Source organism: Cuculus canorus, chromosome 5 (genome assembly GCF_017976375.1).
Source record: "Cuculus canorus isolate bCucCan1 chromosome 5, bCucCan1.pri, whole genome shotgun sequence".
Lineage (NCBI taxonomy): Eukaryota > Metazoa > Chordata > Aves > Cuculiformes > Cuculidae > Cuculus > Cuculus canorus.
This window is the reverse complement of record NC_071405.1, coordinates 57,061,336-57,085,479: the sequence shown is the minus strand read 5'-3', so window position 1 is coordinate 57,085,479 and position 24,144 is coordinate 57,061,336. Positions and strand designations below refer to the sequence as shown.

Here is a 24,144-nt window from a genome sequence, read left to right as displayed (position 1 = left end):
AGACAGTCTGGTTGACAAGGGCAGCCTTCCGCTGTATTCAGTGTTTTGTCTTGGATTATACTGAATTAGTTGTTACATATTGCCATGGATCTAAGAGTGATCCCTAAAATGATTGAGCAAGGCTCCCTGTTTTCCTTCAAGTTGAAGTAGAATGCTTCTGGCAGCATTGCTCCTATGCCATAGGTTTTTCCAGGAGAAACATACCTATCTATCATTAGTAACATGCTATAATAAATAGTTCTTCTTTAGCAAATAGCTTGGCATCAGTAAAAATACAGGAAATTAATATCTGTTCTCTATTTTTGTGACCATTTTAATGCTAATGCCCCATGGTCTTAAATCCTCAGATTCTCTAGGATAGATGTAATGTACTGAAAAGCTGGATATTATTGCCATGATAGCAGGGAACTAGGGTTCCTTGTGTCTGTATCCTAGAGAACAGCCACAGCAAAAAGGGAAGTTCAGCTCTTGCCTTCTCTTCCACATTTACCCCAATAAATATTCCTGTAATGTCCTTACTTTTTGACAAACATTCATAGATCACTTTTGTTGAGTTGCTGTCTGTTGGTATGCAGCCTGGCTACTGATTGCAGCCTAAATAAAACTAGTCAATGCCCGTCACTTTATGTTCAGAGGATACACTTTGATATGCAACCATGGTGAAGCAAGTGAGTATTGCTGTTTCTCAGGTTCCAGTGATTGAGAATCACTGATCCCATAAAGCACTGCAAACATTTTAAGGTATGTGAACAGTTCTCTTTCTTATGATGGCCCATTTCTCATCTTCAAACAGGCTGTACCAGACCAACAACATTTTTATGTTTACTAATAACTAAATACACTTACATCTCTGGTCATATATAATGTACAAAAACAAAAGGAACAGAAAATGGTTTTTGGTGCATTTTTACTTCCACTTGATACCTCTACATAATGATAATGTGGGGGTCCATCCAGTGTTTCCTAAGTCTTTAGATGCTATGCCCATTGTATTCCTGGATTCTGGGAATTTATCTGGGTTTTTTTTGGTACCAGTATTTTAAATGAGCTACAGGAACTAGAAACAATTTATGTTAGTTTAAACTGCAGTGGCTTGCAAAAGGTGGCCTAGACATGTTTTGATTCAGTATAGGGCAGAAGCCAAGCTACTTTTCTATCATTTCAAGTATCTTCTGAGCTGCAGAGATGTTTCTGATTGTTAGTCAAAAAAGGCAGACAATTTCCTGCTCTGTCCTCAGGCACTAATGTAGTGAAACTTCGAGAAAGAGAGATTTCCAGTTTCAGAAATGAAGGCACTTGTTCAGAGAGGATCTTTACTTATTTCAGTTCTTTTCAGTGAGCCATGAATACAGCTTTCCCAAGGACTGAATCCAACCTTTGAAGAGTAAATGAGTCTGGTAACACTTAATGATGATGGAGCAGGACTGTGATAGGATAGCAAATGTGCTCTTTTCCCTGTATCCATGTTTCTGGGGTGCATTTTTAAAACATCATTTACAATTTTTTCTAAAAAAACAGGTAAGATACCAGTTTGGATTTCTCTAAGTGAATGCTGTCCTGGTTTCAGGCATTCTTTGTACATTTTGGAAAGCAGCTTGAAGCTCTCTTTGTGTGAGCCATTTCTTACTTTCTGACTACACTGTTGTTTTCATTTTAGATGGTTTTCTCCAAGATTGGCAGTAACCAAGGGCATGGTTCCCCCACTAATGTGCCCCAGACTATTTTACAGAGACTTGTAAACACTTACATGCAAAGCCATCTCACTGAGTTGTACAAAGTAAATATTGCATGTTCTCATCCCACATTTCAATGAACATTATTGCTATGGAAACAGGAAGTGAGCATATCATGTGGAAATGGCTGTTTCGGTTAAGATGGAGAAAGTGGCACCAGGCTGCCTCATGGAAGAGAGTTTTTATGAGAGTTCAAGCTGGTGTTTCTTCCTGAAGGGAAGGTAGACCAAGGTAAGATGTCAGTAAGGCAACTGGCCATGGGTCATCCAGTGAGGGAGTGTCCCTGTGTTGCTGCTTGAGGGACGTCGCATAGTGCTAAGGAGTGGAATCTGTCCCACAGCCTGATTGCAAAGGCAATTTTCCCATTCAGGCTTTGATGTTCAATTCAGTTGGTGTCAGGAGGTGAGCACATTCAGGGCTGCTGATGGGAACAAGTGGATGGGTGTGGGAACTGGAGAAGCAGCAGCTGGCTGAAATTCCCAGGATTCTTTCTTCTTACTCAGGGGGTCCCATCCCAGGACCATTAACCAATAGGCCATAAACAAATTGATATCGGAAAATGTGGCTGGAAACTCCTTGATTAGCGAGGGTGAATGGAGAATGAAAGACAAAGTGAAAGTGTGATTTAACAGTTCCACAAGCAATTTCCATTGCCACCTCTGAGGGATTAGGTTGTGTGGAATAGGCTAAAAATAAGACGGAGCTCCCCCTTCTTTTGTTCTGTGGGCCAGAGGATAATAAAACGGCAGGAGAGGCAGTGCTGCTAGTTAGGGATTTCACAGGCTGCTATTTGGTGCAGTTTAAGGAGCCCTTCTGCTATTGTTGCAGTTGAAATGGGAAGCGGAACTGTTCTCCATTCGCAAAAATCTCCAGTGTCCTCAGGAAGAAGGCTGAGAGCAAAAGGCTATTAAGATGGTAATGATGCTCCATTTGGAGGAGTGTATCAAAATCCTCTTTGTCAATGTAAATCGCTGCTCTGTTTCCCTGGTATCTTTGCATCTCATGGCCTCAGCGCAAGCACAGAAATGTTCAGAGGAGACCCTAGTGAAGGCAGAACTGCTTCTCCTATATTGTTAGAGGAGAGCACCAGGCTGCCCTAAGCTGCCATGGAGAAAAATTCTTTGCTTTTATAAACTTGAAGTGTTCAGGGATGAAAAGAATCCAGTTATTCACTCGTTCTTTTATTTCTACTTGCAGACTAGAGGAATGAAATTTGGTGATTGGAAAGCAACATTGGCCAGACAATTTAGCAAGCAAATTCAGCCTTCCATCTCCTCTGTTCATTGCTTCATTATACTCTGTACTGTGGAGGGGATGGAGTGCAAACCCCTAAAAAAGCCTTAACTGCCTTTACGTTGCAATACAATCTCATGTAATGTACTGCCGTGCTGTACAGTGTGACTTTGATGAACCTGAATTGTGATTGCAAAATCCAGTCTGACAGCAGTTCTCTGTTTTGTGGAAATCTTAAACAGAGAGGCAAAAGCCTGTGTCTAAGCACCACAAAAATGTTGAAGTTTTACTGTCCACTTGTATATTCTGTGTAAGGACTTGCTCTGCTTCCTTAGTTCAATATACTGGTTGACATGAATGAAGTGATACTGTTAAAAAGAAGAATAACAGTCAAAAAGCTCCAGATCTGCTTGATTAAAGGTGCAAGTCACAAGATTATTTTTGTTATTGGCAGTGATATAATTTTTGTTTTGGTTTGGAAATTATTAGCCAGTAATTCTGTTCCTGGTGTATCAGTCAGAACATACTCTGGGCTCTTGCCCAGTTGTATTTTCATGAAAGCTTAGTGTTGGGTTAGGTCAGCGGAACTAGAAGATGCCACTTAGCCATGCACATACATGTGCAAAAAGAAGATAGGCTGAATAAGCTGATGTCAGTTTTAAGCTGTATTCTGTGGGTAGTTGTCCAAGTGCCGCTTTAGAAGAAGCAGCATTGTGGGGCATAAATACAAGCTAGCAACAGAGCCTAGCTATTAGCAACTGGTAACTCAACTGTTTGTGGAAGTAAATCTCACTCCATCTCACCTAAGTAAATGCCCTTTGTTACTAAGACCATGGTACAGCAAAAGAAGACAGGGAAAGTCGTGGCTGGTTGGCAACTGGAGAATCTATTGGGACTTTCTGCTGAATGCTTTAACCAAGTGATTAACATTTGTCTTCACTGAAAGAGCTCAGAAGCACTGAGAACATAAGGTAAATAATGCTAGTGAGCTAAGACTTGCTTTTGGGTAATAATTTATTTTCAGTTTAAACATGGGTGGAGTCAGCAGTTCATCCACATTGACCTCTCGTATATCATACATGTTTCATTCAGGTACATCAAGAAATTTGAGTTCCTGTTTTGCCTTGGCAGTGTTTTCAAGTTTTAGCTACCACGCTGCTAAATACTTGTTCTGTATTTCAGATTACAATTTGTCTGCCTTCAACTTTTGGCCTCAGTTCTTGTTATGACCTTCAGTGCTAAATAAAGCACTGTTGCCATTAAATGGTTGCCATTTTGCATGAGTGTACTTGACATAGAGATTTATCCTGCTATGTTTTATTCTTCCTTTTGAAAGAGAGTTATAAGTGTCTGAAAATTTAACCTCAAAACTTTTGTGTCTTATGCTGACTGTCTCCCCTCACTATGCAGAGAAAGGACGGAATACCTTGTATTGCTGAAGGGAAGAGTTTGATTTTTTGTGCCAGCAGGATTAGATGATTAGATAGTTGATTAATCCACTCTTTTTCCTGCTCCTTTTTCCACTGCTCACATGTCTGTGTGTGCACAACCATGCTTACCTTGCCTATAATATCTTACTGAGGCAGGTAACTTCTGATAAGTAGAAACAAAAGATATGTGGTACTCCGGAGCGCTCAGTTTTGAAGTTTCACATTACTGAGAGGGGAAAGATCAAGGAAAACTAAATCTAGAGAAACCTTGGTATATTATGTTTCATTTCTCACTAATGTAATTAAAGAGGCTTATTTTGATCTCAAAATAGTATAGGATCTGGGTTTATAGTGCAGCACAGCAAACTGTCTCCAAAGTGCTATAACTAATTTATATGGCTGAACCAAGTGAAAAGTGCCTCATTCTATTTTGTAAAGAAATGCTTTGGTAATGAGTAGTGAGGTAGAAAGGGAATTCTGAAAGAAACAGCAGCATTATTTGTATTGTATTGTGTGAGTTTGAACAGTGAGAGACAATGATTTACTGCATCAAAAGCCTGTATTCAATTGAAGAACTGTAACTATAAAGTGATCTTTGTCTGAAGCAACATGGATATAATCTGTAAAATGAGGCAGGGTTTTACTCGATGTGTGAATGGATGGAAGACAGATTGATGGGAATAAAGTTGTGCGTTGCTATTGAGATGGTAACAGATTTGCAGTGCCACTGGTGATTTCCGGCCCTATTGAAGGGATAAAGATGAACTGATCATTGTTAGGATCTCTGTGGGGTGGAACCGTTTTTGCTGTATTCCCCACAGGACTCTGAAAACGTCATGCTAGTTCTAACGGGTTTGTAATAATAAAAGCACAGCAGCACAATCGGTTTGTAGGCTCAGTCTCTCGGGGTGTAAGGAATGTGAAAAAACTTATGACTCCTGTCATCCCAGTGCCACCAAAATCACCTGTACAGATGTAGCTAACGTTAATGAAAATGTCCTTTTGTTCAGCCAGTTCATGGTATCTTGGGGAATGGGTAACTGAATCTGACCCAGGAATGGCATTCACTTTGGTGAGGTTGTCCTCACTAGATGGCTTTTGGGGTATCGCTCTACTGCTCTGCAGCAGCATTGGCAAAGCCTCACTGATGGAGCCGAACTCAGGGCTGTCAAACAAAGGAGTCCAGAAGAATGAAGCACAGATGCAAAATCAACTAAAAAATATAATGAAGAGAGGTAGAAGGAAAATATTTTAATTATGAAGGAAGATTAGAGTCTTCTTTGGTTTAGATCCAGTAGAAACATAATCAACTCTGTCATGTCAGTAAAATTAAATGTTTCCTTCTGTGAACATGATCCTTCTAGTGGTATAGCAGATAGACAACAGATTGGTAAAGTTTCTGGCCATACTTTTTGCTGTGAGCTTAATTTGTGGGAGGGTAATATGCTGGATAAATCCAGTTTAGCATAAAGTATTGAATTACCTGCAGATTTCTGAACACATATGGAAAGGTACTGAAGACACAGTACTAATTTCTTGCACTGAAAGCCAAACAGTCTCTAAATGCTTTCCTAGATTGCAACTGAAGTGCCAGCATTTAGTTTTACTTAAAAGTTTGATAAATGTAATACAAAAATAAATTAGTGCAAGCAGTGTGCCAAATCTGTTCTTATTTACACAAGAGTGACTCAAAACTAATTTTTTTAATCCACTGTTGTTGAAACAATGGGCTGAAAAGTAGAAGTCTATATATGTAAAAATGTTCCCCTCTTTTCAAGGCAAGTATAGGCTTACTGCAACAAAATGGTCTCACTACAGAGAAATCTCCTCTTTACCAGTCTCTCTGTAATGAATTCCTGATCAAAGAGGGGTGCTCCCCTGTGTTTTCAGCACAGTGCAAAAGCAAATGGTCTTTTTTCCAAAAGGCTTTTAACATAAGGAGTGAAGTTGTCTGTTGATTAGAGGTAGTATCTGTGATTTGTGACAGTGTATTGTTCTGGGAACTGAACTTTGTTATGGAAGACCGAGACTCTACTTGTAATTGCCTGGATTTATAGTAGAAGATGTTTCTGTAATATATCTCTTCCTCGTGTAAGCACAACTAGATTTCTTTTGCTGTTCTCAAAAGTTATGTCTGTTCTGGCTTCACCACTAGAATGTTTTGTGAAGCCATCACTACTGTCATTTTAGCTTGTAAAACAATGGTTAGCAGTAGGGGACTATGACACAAATGACTTAATGACTTAGTGCGTACAACTTTTCTTTAGCTGTAGGACTTCATGTATTCTCTGTGTTAAAATGTTGTGAAATCACTGAGTGCACAGCTTGTCTGCCAAAGGGAAATGCTGTTTGCTTTATTGTTGCCTGTGCTGGGGAGGGCAGAGTGATGTGGAGATCCAGCAGTTACCTATGGTTTAAACCTGAAAGTCTCCAGAGTGCAATCCTGTGTAGACAGACACATTTGAATAGCACTTCATGTAAAGTAGAAAACTTTGCCTGAGGGGAGGGGAGGAGGGGATGAGGGCTTATTGGCACAGGGATACTGGTTTGGAAATAGAGTTCCCATTGCTTTGGCCTCAGTGCTGTTTTTCTTTGAAACTTTCTTGATGTTTCCAGAATTAACATACCTAGAACAACCTCAGATATCTCTACATCTGATGTGTAGACTTACCCTGTCTTTAAAACTGGATTACCCACAAATTTAGATGATCTTACTATATAAGCTTAAATCTGCCTTGATAGGGTGGAACAGGAATATATAGCACTTTCAAAGAAGCAGACACACATGTGATAAACCCTCCCAACAAGCAGGTTTTTACTTCAAATGTTTTTTCTCATTACAGGCGTTCCCCAAAATTAATAATGTTGGGCTGTTACTGTAATGTATTTTTAATAATGTTCGTTTTAACTTTTAACACAGGGTTAAGGATTGTTGTAGCACTTGTCCTGATTGTTTGTGTTGTAAGGAAACCAGAATCTGGCCCTTTGTCACTCAGTTATGTAAAGACCCCTGAAAAATTTGTGAGATAAAATTTCAGGGCTGGATTTAATTAACCAAGGGTTACAGGGATGAGAGAGGCAGCAGGTTTAGTCAGCAGTTTGTTAAAGCTCAGTGCATCAGCCCCAGCTGTTCCTTGGTTTGCCACCTGAATAATTCTAGAGGGTCTGCATTAGGACTCATCTGAGGGAAGGCAGTGCACACATGACTGCATGGGTAAAGAACAAGCACAGGCAGATGAGGTTACAATTAAAAGTTCAACAAGAGATGCTGATGCCAAAAAGATTTTACTTGGTTGTCCTCTGAATCTCATTTTCATTTAAACATCCTAGCTTTTCCATTACAGAAATAGTCTCCCATGTAGTCCCAGTCCCCTATGATATACTCCCCAGAGCAGCAGCAGAGATGTGAAGGGTGATGTTTCTAGAAGGTGTTGTGGAACTATTAGTGTTATCAAGCAGTCTGCAGTAGGGTGAGTGCTGTGTGCTGTTGTGGGGACCTTAGCCGGAATGCGCCTGCTGAGTTTATTGCTGAGTAAACAAGGTTAGAATAAGCAGCCTGATGTCCTGAGTCATAGACACAAAGCAGTGCACTCCTTGAAGATGTTCTGAGCGAGTTTAGGGATGAGACTCTTTTGCTTAATAGCATGTAGAAAACATCACATTCCTCCTTCAGGCTGCATGTGTTTGATGAAGGGACTTCAGTCTTGAGACATGTCAGGTGGGAACTGATGCTAGAACTTTTACTTTTTTCGTGCCGTATTTGAGCTTCAAGTGAGTGACTGAGAACAAGGTATTGGGCAGCCACGTTGCAGCTGTCTGTTTGTGTGCTGTATCCTGTCTGCCTTGGCCATTTGCTGAAGTTCACAGAGGAGCAGAACATCCTGTTTGCTTAGTTTTCTTTTGTCTACCCTGTACCAGCACAGGGAGAGTATTCCTATATGTCTTTTCTTTTCTGCTCTGAAATTGGATCACAGTAGTCATGATTGTGTTCAATAGCTGGAAATGCTGAGGATATCCGATTGCTGAGGTCCCTTATTTTAAACTCCACATGTCAGGAAAAGTATGTGGGATCCCACCAGCTTAGCACTGGAGGGTGCAGGATGCATCAACAGGAAAACCAAACAAAACATGAAGTGAAATTCATTTGAAAATGGAAGGGACTCATACCACCCATCAGCAGTGTTTAAACTCTTAGTATCCACACAATAGGCCTTTTATTTTCCTTCAGTCTTCTCAATATGCAAACTATTTTAAATTGATTTTTAGAGCTGCAGCTGTCACTGAAGTCAGTGAGAGCTGTAGGTGCTTGTTACCTTTGAAAATCAAGCCAAAGTATACTAACATGGTAGCAAAGGCCAAAACCGCTAAATTAGGGTGGTTAAAGCATAACTCTGATAGTTCTGTAATGTGATCCCAGCCACCTTTATATTTGATACAGACACAGGGCCTCATGCTGTGCACACCAGAGCTCAAAGGTTTGTTGTTTCTTCCCTGCCATTCAGCCCTCCTTTCCCTACAAATTTGTGGCCTTGCTTTATCACTGTAGTCCTTCCAGACTATGTAATAGTGAATATGATTTTGCTGGAGAGCTAACTTTTATTCATCCAGAATACTTTCTTTTCCTTGAGAAACGGGGTTGCTCCCCCTTGTTCCCTCAAATGTGCATTAGGCTGAACTGGGGAATGAGTGGTCCACCACTGACTGACCCATAGCCTCCCACCTACCATAGCAGCAGTGAGGATGAGCAGCCAGCCAAGGCACTGTTTGATTTTCATTTAGAAGATTTGTTGTGCCCTAGGAAAGGTTCCTAAGCAGTGCCCAGAAGTCAGAGCAAATCCAGATTTACGCAATGTAAAATGAACAAAATTCCACTCTTATGTCTGAACATGAGAAGAGAAAGGGCATCCCTCCAGCTGGTTGCAGCTGCCTAGGCTCAAGAAGGACACCACTTACTCCTATATCACTCAAGGGCACAGGAAACTTAAGCACGCAAACTGAATCTGCAAACTTGAGTCCTTTTCTGGCAGAGGGTGTGTAAGTTAGTTGGCCCACCTGAGGGCTGCAGCTTACAGCATGGTGCTAGTTGAGGCCAGTTTGCCTCACACTCAAGAGTGTGTCTTTTGTGGACAGAACTTTGCAGAAAGAAGAGCCTTAGCTGAGGATGAAGCTGTTGGTCTCCCTTTGCTTTGCCTCCCAGTCACCACCGGAACAACTGCATCCACCAGCACCTGTTTTCAGTGTAACTTGTTGACTATGCATTTTTTCATAGTGCAGAGAGGACTGCACAATTATCATTAAATTTGTTCACTTGTCCTTCCCATAGTGTGAAAAGTGAGTGATAATTTAGTAACATTTCCAAAACAATTACTTGTCCAAGAAGAGTCTGCAGGAATGCGCAAGTGCTAAGTCTGTGTTAAATCAAGTTTATAGATCAGAGGATATAGAATCTGTTGAATGAGTAAAGGCCTTTTTGTCCTTAAAGTAGAACATGAGACAGGGAGGGATCTGCTGCTGATGTTGATTCCAGGAAGTGTGATCAGATGCCTTGATGTTCTCAAAGTATATTCCAAGCATAACCTGTGTTCCTCATGTGCACTTCCTTTAATAGTTACCAAGTATGAAGTTGTTTCGGCTTTCTTTGTTGTTTTTTTGGTTGGTTGGTTGGTTTTGGTTTTTGTTTTGTTTTTTTTCCCTAATGCTCAGAATCAGTAGCTTAACACGTTAAAGAGAAAGCTACTAGCTAATTTAAATGGCCTTCAGTTGTTGCTTGCCGCATTGACTGGCAGTCTTCTCAGTTCATTGGTTCTCTGTCTTTTTTTTTTTCTTAGTGCCACACATTGTTGGTAAAATAAGGAGACTTGAAAATGGAGGAAGTAGAAGTAATGTTGATCTTGAAACACTAGCAGTTGAAAGGACCGTTCATAGTTTCCTTCAAAACAAAACCAAGTGAAAAGATAATGCTAACCAGGGCTGAGTGCCCAGGAGAGCATTATAATGAAGCATCCACTGTTATTGTTCAGCTCAGTGTTTGTTCTTCATGTGAACAAAAGGAAGGAAGAACTCTGCTATCAGGCTAGAGAGGAAGGAGTCTTTGTTGCTCTTGGCTACCCTAACTTTAAATGTGAGGAAGCACAGGGTGCTGCAGTATAACCTTTCTGCAGTATTAGATGGGAAAAACTGATAGTTCAGGAGGTTAAGGACAGGCACTCTGTTTATCTAAAGACTAGGCTTCCCTTGCATGACAACCTCAAATCAGGTATGTCAGTGCTAGTATTTCTTTAGATCATGTAAGGTTTAAAAGCCCTGGTTCTTCTGCTTTGCTGCAACTCTGCCATTTGATTCTTCCTCTGCATTTTTGCTTACCATCAGGAGCAGTAAGAAATGCCATTTCCTTATTGAGTGTGACAAGTGCCGGGTGTCCTGAGTGTAAAGTTCAGTCGTATTGCTGAAGCACCAGGAATGTATCTGCTGGAGACTGAGTCAGGCTTACTGTATTTTTCTGCGCCTGTTCCACTCATAGGGTTGTCTGCTGGCGTGGCAGAATCCCTGCCATCCCTCTCCCCCTCCCTCAAGTCATGAGGCTGACACATTGTCAGATTAATAACAAAGTTTACCATGCTCAAAGACATTGTTTTGGATTTTCGGATGACTCAGGCAATGATTGTGTCATCAGCTAAACTCAGGTTATGATTTAAAGACGTTCCTTGCAATCATGAAATTCTGCTTAGCCTGCGTGTGTGTTAATCTTAGTCTGGCTTTGCCTAGTCCGTGTACCATCTCTATGTATCAAGAGACAGTAGAGAAAACAGACTTATACCCCATTAGAGCCAATACTGTGGTGTTGGGGTGTTTGAAAAAGTGGGTGCCTATTTGATTCTATAAAGAGTTCATTCCTTGTTTATGATGCTCTGAAATTTCTGGACACCAAAAGAAAGAGCCCACATATGTTGCTCTTAATGGCTTTATCTTCCCACTCAAGGTGCACCCCTGCATTGATTTGTCATTTCACAGGATACTTTGGTGCATGATGTACAAAATGATACTTCCACACACTTATAAGAGTCTTTCCATAATTCTGGAATCTAATTGTGCCCACATCTCTGCTCTGCTGGTAAAGGATTTGCCTTTTTCAGCCTTTAAGACGAAAGTGTCAGAGGCTGCTTGCAAACTTTTTGTAATCCAGTGGCTTCGTAGAATTGTAGGTTTTATGAAGGCCCTACCAACCTCAGTGTGGACAGAGCAAGAACTTTAATTTGAGAAAATAGCTTTCTTTTTTTTAATGTAGGGTTTCCAGGGGCATGTTGATTTGGCAGAGTGAAAGCATTTGAGAAGAATAAAGAGAATGGGGTGAATACCATGAAACTACTGAGAGGGTCAAGTGTAAGGAATATTCTTCAGGGGGTCATAGTACGTCAACTATACACGAAACTGACTAAGACAGGAGAACTAGGGTCAAGCCCAAATTAGATATGCTTCTTGTATGGTCAGAGTGGTTCTGGAGGTGATCAGCTTGTGTGTAGAACCATGCTGGATACAGAGAGAAACAAAACAAATAACCTATATTACCTTATTGATATTGTGGTTCTGTAAAACCACGAAGTTCAGCTCAGAAAATGGAAAGAAAATTCTGAACATCCTGGAAAATAAACTTAAGAAATAGAATGAACTCAGACCACCCATCAAAGTAGCCTTCTGGAAACAAATTGATCTTTACTTCCCATAGTAGACGTGAAAGCACAGTTGAATGCTGAAAACCCAGATGGAGCAACTGAGGGAAGGACTCTGCCCATGCTTAGGTTTTTTTTATCTTTCTAACATTTTAAAGTGTGATGTTTCTTTGAAGAAAAAAATCCAAGATTATGTTTAGCCCATCTTAGTCAAGCCACAGCTTGTATATTCTGTTTACAAATACAAGTGTTTTGGGTTTGTTTTGTTTTCTTAATTGCTAACCCTAGATATTATTTGTTTCCTGAAAGCTAAAAAGAGTTCTTTCCTGCTAACCTATCATCATGAGTGGTCTTAATGGAATAAACTGGGGGCCTTGAGCAGCCTAGGCTAGTAGGAGGTGTCTCTGCCCATGGCAGGGGGGGTTGGAACTGGGTGATCTTTAAGGTTCTTTCCAACCCAAACCATTTTATGATTCTATGAAACTGTCTTCTGTACCAGCTAAAATTGTGCGAGTTGTGCAAGTTGTGGAAGTTTATATATGCAGTTACAGTTTTTGTACTTGGGTGTTAAACTAAAAATGAAAAGGCGCAGAAGTAGAATTTACTAGGTTTTTGGTGGCTCATTTGCTGAACAGAACTAGCAAGGCTAACATACATTAGTGTAATTGAAGACAATAGATGAGCTTCTGGGTACTGTCAGGGAACAATAATATTGAGTAAAGGTAGGTGCTGGTTTGATGCATCTGTAATTAGAGCTGCCAGGCACTGGGGAGGGAGTTTCCTTTCCCTCCCAGGGCTAGATGGTTTGGCAAAGCCTCCTTTAGGATGAAACTTAATTCTTGGGGAAATGACAACCCTATGACTTTCTGTAAAGAAACTGGTTTATGCCTGCCTTCCTTCCTTCCTTCCTTCCTTCCTTCCTTCCTTCCTTCCTTCCTTCCTTCCTTCCTTCCTCCCTCCCTTCCTCCCTCCCTCCCTTCCTCCCTCTCTCCCTTCCTCCCTCCCTTCCTTCCTCCCTCCCTTCCTTCCTTCCTCCCTCCCTTCCTTCCTCCCTCCCTTCCTCCCTTCCTCCCTTCCTTCCTCCCTTCCTCCCTCCCTCCCTTCCTTCCTTCCTCCCTCCCTCCCTTCCTTCCTCCCTTCCTCCCTCCCTTCCTCCCTCCCTTCTTCCCTTCCTCCCTTCCTCCCTTCCTCCCTTCCTCCCTTCCTTCCCTAATTAGTTCAACTTTCCAAGGACCTAAAAGACTATGTAACAGATCCCAGAGGACTGGAAGGCTGGTATTAAATCCATGCCTAATGGAACTGCTTCTTATTGGTGGAATATTTGTGATAGACTTGAGCAGAAGTTTTAATTGAGAATGAGGGTCACACTATAAAATTTATGAGGAGTTGGGGGTGGATATGGCCATGGCCTAACTGGAAAGAAGAGAGGGAGAATCGTGGGGAGCACAGCTGCGTGTTGTGCTGTGACAGCACGTCTTGTGGCCATTAGTGGATGGGGTCCTTGCAGCATTCTTCCTCCCACTGTCCCATCTTTCCGTGTGCTTGGAAAGGTAAAGCTATTTTAATATCATTTTACAATACAAATCAGAAGGCATCTCTTTGATATAATGAAATTGGGTGTCATTTACTCCTTTTCCCTGGATAGAGGCTTACTGGACCTCACAGGGATCTGCTGTGGGCAGAGGGAGAAAGAGGCAGTTTTCACTATGGCTCCTCTAATGGAGTTTCTAATCATGAGACTGGACTTGGTAACAGAATAGTTTGCTGTGGGAGCTGGCTGTGAAACCTGCCTGCAGACTGATAGAAGCCTTTTATAAAAGAATCCTAGAAAAAATGATTACTGGGAGGAAAATTATTTTAAGTGAACTGATCTGACGAAAGAGACAAGAATAAACAAGGCATTGTTGCTGCGAAACAGCATTTCTTAAAGCAGCAAAATGGCTTTGTTTCCACAAGCTAGTGAGAAGAATAGTGGTTGCTACAGCAGGAGTCTAATGGCATCAGATTAACCAGCATAGCTGTTTACTTGTAGGGGTACGTTCACTGAATGTTTCAAGCACTCCAGGAAGAAAGGAGAGACAAGACCTCACTATATTAACATTCTTTTTCCAACACAAATCACACTGAAGAAGACAACAGATAAATCCCAATTCCACTTTATTATTAGTTGTTGAGATGCGTGTTTATTACAAAAAATGGGAAACAGATTACACCAGCAAACACATCTGGCCTCAGACTGGCCTTCAAGTCACCCAAAAAGAAGCACGAAATATGGTGGTGTTTTCAGCCAGCACTTACAATCCCACACAGCTGCAGGGGTGAGAGGCAGCAGAAAAAACTCCCAAGACAAGCTGACAACAGCTCCACTGCTGGGTTGCCCCTTTTGCAGATGAGACAACAGATGAAGAAATCTTGAGAATGACCCAGAGCAGTGCTCATTAGTGAATGAAGCACAGGCAGGAAATGGGACGAGATTCCTTTTGTCATAGTTTTTCACTCAGCTGTCTGCCCGTCCCACAGCCATCCACATGCAATCAAGTATAGTCAAACACCAGAAAAGTTATACAAATTAAACCTCCAGTGATTGCATGCAGACCCCTTCCAAGTTACATTTGCCCCATTAGCAGGGAATGAAAAATTGCTGGGTTTAATCCAAGTACGTTTATCATTGCAATTGAGGCTTATTGCAAGGGGTTGTATTCAGGTGAAGCGAGTAGGATTGTATAATTCCTCTTACTCATGTCTGTCTGTCTGTTCCTCTGTTTATCTATTGTTTGTTACTGTTTACTAGCACTTTTACTAGTCTATTGTATTTCCTTCTTATGGCAAAGCTGTGGGTTTACTTTGCACAGGTGTATACTCTGTTTGTATAAAATGGATGTGTGCAATTTCCAAACTGACAGCATTAGCAAACAGAGAAAAAAAAAATTCTGGACTTCTGAAGTAGATTCTTTGTGAAATCAAATGCTATTTTGAGATTTTTTGAGATCACAGTGCCATAAAGACTCCAGTTTCTTGGGGTCTTTTGTTTGCAAGTACAGCTCACTGAAAGTCTTGCTCATAGGTTATTAAAAACATTTTTTTCTTGTGGATTTAAAGCAGCTTTTTACCTCTATTTTTCAGCTAGAGTTAAAGAACAAAAATCTGTTACAGATAACTCTATAAAGAGCTTTCCTTCCAAATGGCTGCGATCTTGGTGCTGTCTCTGTGACTGCAGGGTGCCGTGAGTAGTTCTGCTCTACACGCTTGCTGTTCATAGTGCCTTCATGTGTGGCTTTGCTGCTCAACAGCAGTGGTCATTTTTAAATACAGCAGTTCTGTATGAGCTGCTCATGAGATTCCTCTAAAGTGAAACTTTTAATACATCAGTGCTAAGGTTGAGCATCAAGAAAAATGAGTGCCACATTTGTAGCTTATTGCAATGGTTTTAAAAATCGTGGATTCCTGTAGTCTTGAGCCATCCAGTGCCCTCTGTCTGTGTGGAGTTCCAAAGTGACATAAAACGGCAAAAGAATTCAAGCTGACATAGAAAGAACAAAAGATCCTTCCCACACAAAATTCAAATAATTTAAGATTAGCACTCCCAATTTTTAGATCCTCGGCAGTATCATATGATGGCATTCTGTAAGTATTTAAATGTGTTATTTTAAAATATCAGCACAAATGGAAATTAATAAAGAAAACTAATGTTTTGGAGATCTGAGACTAAGAGCACTTAGAAGTAGTTTAGGGTGAAGTACATTAAAAACACACTGTACTAAGAAGTTAACAGGAGTAAACTGAGGTATTTCAGATGAAGAGATAATGCCGATGAAGAGCCTGCCCTTTCTGTGATTGTGGAGAATAATGGTATTCGACTCTCCTTCCCTCTGTGTGACAGGAGAAGAAACAAAGATGTCTACATGCAGTGGTTTGATACCAATAAGACAGAAGTGTTTTGACCATAATCATATTAGTGCTGGCAGATAGCAGTACTGACAGCCTTGTTTGCAGTCATCTACAACTGCGGGCATGAGAAACAGCACTACAGAGAAGTGATTTTCTTCTGTCATCCTTGAATATGGTGAGAAGACTGTTGTGTTAAAGCCTGAGCTGTTGTATCAAACCAAAAATAATTCTCCCATTAACCTTTTACAGCAGATTGGTTTACCTTTTTATTTCCTTACTTGTTAGAGCTAATCTAGAGTAGATTTTCTGGACAAAAGGAGAAATAATTGTGCATTATGTTGGCATGGGCTTTGTTTCTTCTTTCCCTTGCCCTGAGGAGCCCAACACTGTTTACAGGACAACACACCCATACACCTTCTTATTTCCTTTATACTCCCTAAGTATTATACATCAACACTCATTTGACTCAACTCTCTCTAGGTTCAGCACCCCTTTTTAGAAGTGCTACGTGAATCAGTCCATGTGGGTACCATTGCGTTTTTTATACTCAGAAGTATCTACAAAGGGCCAATCTGAGACCACTTTATTCTACCTTAGCTACCAGGGAGCCATGAGGTACAAAGAGGTCATAGTTTCTGATCAAAGTGATTTTAACTGGGAAGAACTGCTGCAAACTACCAGAACAGTCTTGTGGCATCTGGTTTGCCACTTCTGGAATCTCATTAATATCTCTTCTGAGTTGTTACAGTGGTGGTGGCAGCTATGAGACATCACTGCATCTCCTCTTTCCAGTGTGTCTGGCTGCAGTATCACTAGAGCTTTTAGTTGTGTGTTTTCCCCCCCCATAACTCTCATTTCTCAACTTTATTTGAATCATAAGCTTGTTCAGCAGGTCAGCTAATGGAGAGCAGATTTTTTTTACTCATTCTGGTTCTTTTTTTCGGTTTTGCCTCTATTTGTATAACACACAATTTGTAATCTTTTTTAAACTAGAGAAGAGAGAAGTCTTGAGTTCATCTAGATTAAAATCAGCTGCAGCTTATTAATGGACATACCCCAAGACTGAGACTTTAGGAAACAAAAACACTTGACTGAACTGGCCTCTGTCTCCCAGTGAGGGGATTCATATAGCAAAAGGAAAGTGGAAAGGGGGTAAAGGGAGAGGATCTCCATGTGGTTTTAATTAATTTTGATTCTCTTCCTGAAGCTAATTTACCCAACACAAAGGCTCTGTAGTGGGCAGCCAGCTTTTCAGAAGTTTGGCTTTCACTGATAAACAACTCAATTCCTGTTCTGAAGGTCTGAGATAGCTCAGACCTGTGTGTAATCAGCTGAGGTTTAATGTATTTCGGTAGAGGGTATTTCAGTTACATATTAGCATCCTTTCATCATCTGTCAGAGTGTATCCTGAAGACTCTTGGATAACTGATATGACTTCTCCATTCATTCTCTCCCCAGGAACAGACAGTGAATTGTCTCATTGAAGAATCAGGTCAGCAGACACAAGGGCATGTTGAGCCAAAAGTACTTCTACTGGCGTGGCACTCTGAGAAGGCAGTTCTTAGCCTCTTCTGGGCATAGAAGCCTTTGCCACCAAAGCAGCAACATACTGTTTTCTGCTGAAGGGAAAATGCTCGTATGTTCTATTCATCCCCTTTGTCATTAAATCTTTTTTTTATTGCATTCTTAGGTTGACTGGTGTGTGTAATCCTCTAGCAACATGCAAGAAATAGTGTCTTTGCCCTAAAAAAGCCAGACAGTGGGTGGGGAAGTGAAGCAAACAGTAAATCGTTAGCTGGAAATTATTTGAGTGATTATATTAGGCACAGACTGTCTTTGGTTACAGTTTACATGTACTTAGTGGTGATAACTTGTAACCTAAGCAAAACTAAAAGGCAGATGGGGGATTAATGGAAGGACTGAGATGGAACCAGGCCTGGAAAGGAAAGGGTGACTGAGCCAGTATCTGTGGGGGTATGGTTTCCTAGTGCTTCCATCCCATGTGCAAGTATTTGTTACAGTAAATGAGTATATGCAGGGCTCATATCTGTTGCTGACTGGCTAATAAGCCATAACAATCTGCATCAGTTGTTCACTGCTCTTTTAAATGTGCCCTAGGAATGAGTAATATCAAAGGAAATATAGTTTTAGGATTGAGATCTGAAGCTATGTGGCTTCAGCTGCTAATTCTTGCCAGTTTTGTGTAATAGTGGACCAAAGAATTTCTCTGTGTCCTGTTTTCCATCTTCTTTTCTAATTTACAGACGTACTGAAAGGTTCAGCATTATGTGTAGGATGCAGCATCTCTACAGTGTTAAAGGCTGTATGTGCATACGCACAGACATAATCCAGGTATTGCACAGTTATTCAGAAAGCCTTGTATAACCTTATCTGGGCATAGTTTTCCAAAGTGAATTTTGCGTTTTCATGGCTTTCTCACTTTGTGAGTCAGTTTAGGCAAAAGTTTAAATACACACATTTCTTTTATACTTTTTTTGACTTAAGTAATTTCTCACATTTTTAACCTGTTGTCTGGAGACTAGGTTGAACATGACATGGTTTTTCCATGGGATTTTCAGGTAGTCCTTCCTTCTCCTGAACACATGCTGTGCGTCACCCTCAGCATCCAGTCCACGTCCTGTGTGCCACAGTGACCTGAAAGCAGGCCAGAGATGCTGCAGAACTTTTGGGAATTAGACTGTATTTTTAAGGGTAAATCAAGTTTGATTTGATATACTGGTGCTGGGATAAAGACCATTTAAATATGAAGGAGAAGTACTGGACATCTTGGCATTTCCTTCCCATATTTCTTCTTGCCAAAACTTAGGGCACGATACAGCTGAAATAATGTGACCCAGAGGCGTTTGGATATTGTTAGGTGTCCCACTTTCTTCTAGGCCTTCCTCAAATTATATTATAAGCTAAATGGTCTTCTGTCTTTTTCAGTTACTTTGTTTTGTTATTTTGCTTTTATTCTGTCAGTAAGTCTATTTACTTGTCTAATGCTCAGACAGATCACTTCTTCCCCTCTCCCCAGCATATGTGGTTAAAACAGGAGTGGTTAAAACTTTGTTCAGAAATAACTGGAACTGATTAGCCATGAAGGACTTGGTCAAGGATAAGGTGTGGTTAAAGAATGAAACTGAAGTCCTTTTCACCTGCTTAATGGGTTTCCAAGATTTATTTTAAGGCTCAAAGTAACCTGTCGGTATTCTGAGAGAGGAAGCTCATTTTGGATGGCTTTGGGAGGCTTTCTTTAAGAAGAATCCTATTCTTGATGTTCTTTGCCCCCTCTAAGAAATAGAAAGTTTTATGCCTTTCCTATTCCATATGCTTTGAGTGACAGCTAGCAAAATAACAAAGAAATAATTACAGTAATTTGATGTAGTAAAGTTATGTACTTAATATTGGCTTACAGTAAGCCGTGCGTGTTAGGATCTGCTTCTTATATCAACAAAGATACCCACAGTCACCCCCAAAACTTTTAGTAGCAGAACTGCATTACTCATTGCTGTGATCTTCACATTTGGGGCATGGGTTCCCATGATTCCCTTTGTCTTGTGAGGTCCAGACCCTGCACAGCCTATGTTTTTTTGCAGTCTTTTGTTTTTAGCAATTACTAAACAAAGAGGTATTTGACTGTAGCCTTATTTAGCTTGAAAGGAAATGTAGTTCTAGATCTACCAGTTTTAATAGGTTTTAACTCAAGACATAACAAAAAGTCATAGTCTTTTTCTTCCATTGATTCAAACTTGAAGAAACAAGATATGTTAAAAAAAAATCTTTGGGGAGAAGGCTGGGGCTCAGACAGTCATTTCAAGGCATCAAGCTATGATGTGGAAGTTATTTTCGAGAAACCTGTTTCAGTGTGCTTGCAGGCTTGGGCAACTTACTATATTGCTTTATCTCAGTTCACAATGTGAAAGTTGCCTTTACAACCATAAAACTACAAATACGCTTTTGAGAAGGAGAGAAAAGTTCTACCATGAAAAAAGTTTGATCTTGATATTCTACCCAGACCCTGTCCAGTTTGATCCTTCCCTGTCATACAAAATGGTGTAGTAGTAAGGTCTTGATCGTGAAGTTTCCCAGGGTGCTGTGTTACTTCTGAGTACCTGTACCAGCCTAAAGGCCTGCAACGCTTGCTCACATTTTACCTGTAGAAAGAAGAAAGCTCACAATTTTTCCATTTTCAACTACATAAAGTTCTCTGCAGAGAGGAAGAAAACAGACAGAGACATCCTGCTTTCATGTTCTTCTCGTGGTAGTCCTTTAGCTGGCCACCATGTGCACCGAGAGCTTAGTGTTCTTGAGCACACGTGCATTTACGTGACTCAGAGTAAGTTCCACTCCTCTGGTCTGGTGGCTGTTAACAGAACAGGAAGCAGGGACTGTTGAGAGGATTTATTTTAAGAAGCTGTTGTACAATTTTGGTTCCTTTTGGCTGCAGTGTTTGTTGTCAGCATGTGGCTTCTCTCTTGGGGGTGCTCTGAGTGAGCTGTGAGTCTGTCGTTGTTTCTGATTTGCCTTGCTGTCCTCCAGACTTAGTGTGATCTTGGGGTGCTCTGCTGATCTGTCAGATCAAGCTCCTTGGATGCCACTTCTCAGATGGTAACCAGCGGTAGTTCACCCTGGCTGCTCTGAAGCTTGTTCAATTTTCTTTAAAACTATTCCTTCTACTATGATAGTCTACCGTCATATTACCATGAAACATAGAGCCACCAGGGAGCTTCTGCCTGTACTGTGCCCTAAGGAAAGTATGGGTAGAAGTGCTGTACAAAGTGTACTTATACTCACAGTCTGAAACTAGGTTTAAAAATAAAAGGTAGAATAATATAGAAGAGCATCCTGTAATATATTTCAGAAATACCATTAGGAGGATCTTTATAGTCATTGCAATACTTTACCTCTGATGCTTCTTAATACTTTCTGAAATGAGATGGCTTTATTATTCAGAAGGCTCCAAGCAGTAAAAGTGTCCTTAGCCTGGGAGTTTTGCTGCTGGTCTTTCTATCAGGTGGGGAACGGGACATGAATTCTTCCTTATCACCGCTGCCTGGTGGGTAAACAATACATTTGGAGTTATTTTGGTTTGCTTTTAGCCTGTTGGTGAATATTGACGTAGAGCCTGAAACAAAATGGTAGAGGAAGAATGAAGTTTTTTGCTTCAGTCATCAGCGATTTTCAAGGAACCTAAGATGATTCAGCCTGGTGCATTTTCCAGGAGTTGGACATACTGTCTCAAGGTTTTCATGCTGGACAGCACTGACTTTGTGGATCTTTTGTTTTTCTGATCTTGGAATAGGCTTCCAAGCAGTAGTGATTCTTCCCATGTACTTGTGGATTTGGTGCTGGTGAGGCCACACCTCATATACCCCATGTTCAGTTTTGGGCCCCTCGCTACAAGAAGGACATCAGAAAATATTTTTCACGGAAAGAGTCATTGGGCACTGGCAGAGGCTGCCCAGGGAGGTGCTTGAGTCACCTTCCCTGGAGGTGTTTAAGGGGACAGGTGGACGAGGTGCTGAGGGGTATGGTTTAGGGAGTGTTAGGAATGGTTGGACTTGATGACCCAGTGGGTCCCTTTCAACCTGGTGATTCTGTGATTCTATGATTCTATGATCAAGATGCTGCAGGACGTCCAGAGAAGGGCAACAAAGCTGGTGAAGGGCACTAGCCTCCAAAGCAGTCTCTTAATAATATCAGGTTATTTGTTTCCCTTCCTTAATTACTAGTTATAAAAACCTTGTCTCTTACCATTTGGAGAGAAGAAGGCTAGTCAGTAAAGGCAAAATTGAAGGAGAGTTGGCTGGATTAGTAGAGCTCTGAGAATCCAGTCATGCTGGTTTTCTGAGTGTGCTTAACGTTTCTCTTTGATGCCGTGAGTTCTGTACAGTGAAGGGTGAATACAAAAGTAAAATGCTGGTACTAGTCCAAAACTTCAGACGTTTAGCATTTGTTATCTGAATTTCACATACCTGTGAAACTGGGCTTGAGGTTCAACAACAGAAGTTTTCTTTTGAGGTTTTTACTTTGATTTTGGTTGGATCTATCCAGAAATGTCTTGTGGCATAATATTTGATTTTTTGCAGGTTTTTCTCCATCAGGAAATAAAATTCCTGAATTTCTAAGCCAGCAGAAGAAGGTGAAATAAGATAGAAGGAGCTCATTTAGGCAATTTCATGCATGTTCAGAGGTTTAGTCCTTAGCTTTTTCAAGTTTTGTATAAAAGTTTGTCTGGCTCTGATGTCATCCAAAGTGATTAATCTGCTTCTCACCATCTCCCAAGTGAGTGAATCACACTGTGTTCTAAGATGCACTATCAACATATACAGAGAGAGAGATGTACTAAAAAACATACTGTCCTGAGGTCAAACCCTTTCCATGTAGGTGACAACTAGTAGATAGATGGAAATGTCCTTTCTTGGTTTTCTAGACTGTCCACTTTTGATTCCCTCTGTCTAGAAGAGGGTGAGGCTGAGAAGACTTGCTTATCAGAAGAATAAGTTTCTGTCCTGCTATCAAGCTCCATAGCTGTGAAGATTGTTTTCTCCTTCCTGCTAAGTCCCCTGGCACTTCTGCTTGTTCCTCAAATATTACTTGGCAGTATCCACTGGAAGGGATGGTCCTGTTTGGGACAAAAACTTATTTATTTCCCCCTACCCCCACTTTCTTCTTTTTTTTTTTTTTTCTATTAGACAAGAAAACTGCATCATTTGAAGAATAAAAATCAAGTTTCTTTTTCTACATCTGCTTTTCTCCCCAACCTTTCATCTATTGATTTGACTGATTTGCAGCCCTTCCTTCACCCCCTGCTGTTAACTAATGGACTTTGGTATTAAGCCAGCCTTTCAGTGCACACACCACCATGCCAACGAGAGTGTGTGCAGCTATTCTGTCTGCTTTGGAAGGCTACAGATGCAGTCAGAGCTAGAACAATTCCTGTATTGATCCTGCACTTGTCAGTTAATCCGTCATAAGGCATGGGAATCCTAGCCCCTTCCACATCTGCCTGCATAACTGCAGGGGGAAAACCAATTCTCTGAAGCTCTCACCAGGGAACAAGAAAGCAAAGAGAAATGGGACCTCGCTGGGTTGGAGGGCTGTGAGATCGCCTACCTGCTCCACCCTTTCTGCCCCCCCCTGCTTCCCGGCTCCTTTTCATCCTCCTGCAGGTCAGCAGGATCAGGTTTATGTTAGCGAATCATGAAGCTTATCAAATAAATGCTGCAGCAGCAGGTGTTTGGCTGTCTCTGCAGGCCAAGTCTAACAAGGTTGATATTGTGTCTGTGGCCAAAGTAATGCAGTAATTACTTTTCTGGGCTTGGAACCCCCGAGAGGTTTCTGGGAACCAGTTAGAAAAACAAATCTTGCTAAGAGCAAGGGATTTTTAAAAATGAACAGTGGTGCTCTCTGTGCCAGAAGGAGCGGACACGCATTTTGAGTGCAGCATCCCGTGTGCTGCCCCGTCCCCCTGTAGCTTGCGCTTGTTACAGGGGTCCAGAGCAGAGGCAAAGTGCTTGGGTCTGGTCACTCACATTGGGACAGGCAGCTTGTTTTGGCCCACAGTGGCATGTGGAAAGGCCGCTGCTTTCTTTAAAGACATTAGTGTGGTACTGCAAGAAGAGTGCATGCTGGGTTAGGGGGACCCTTGTGTGTTTTCAATTCCATCTATATAATTCAGTTTGACTTACCAATCAGGAGCTGCATAGCATAGCATTCCCACTGCTGTCTGTTGCTTGCAGACAACGGAAGAACGAGATCTCAGTGTACAGCTCCCCTGTATCATGTTCCTTTATCTCAGATACTCCAGTCCGTTCTGTGGAGGGCAAAGTTAAAACAGGTCTGTACAGTGATAGCATTTTGAGGCAGCAATCTTCATCGTTCTATTTGAAAGAATATTGATCATTTAGGCCAAAGCTTTTCCCTGTAGCTGATTATTACACGTGATAATGCCTGCTCTCATAATCATTTAAACCAGGTTTAGTAATTGCAAAAATGTCCTGAAGTACTGGACATTTCTTCTGCTCCTATGTGGTTGTCCAGGAGACCAGAATTTGAAAGTGAGAAGAGGAAGAAAGCAAAACTCATTTGACATTCATAGCTCTGCATGTTAGATATGAGTCTGGTATGTTTAAAAAAATACTTATTTTTTATAAAGAACCTATAAAATTCTTACAATCTACGAGGACT

General features: G+C 41.0%; 1 protein-coding gene and 1 long non-coding RNA gene across 16 annotated transcripts in view; one reads left to right on the top strand and one right to left on the bottom strand.

The window, feature by feature from the left end:
- RAD51B (RAD51 paralog B) overlaps nt 1-24,144 on the top strand; it is a 440,935-nt gene that overhangs the window by 308,854 nt on the left and 107,937 nt on the right. The window lies entirely within an intron of this gene.
- Nucleotides 14,286-23,903, bottom strand: LOC128852388 (uncharacterized). The gene is made up of 4 exons (XR_008450210.1): nt 23,646-23,903; nt 21,709-21,839; nt 20,859-21,007; nt 14,286-20,108 (listed from the first exon to the last, which is right to left on the bottom strand). It is a non-coding gene; the product is annotated as an uncharacterized LOC128852388 (long non-coding RNA).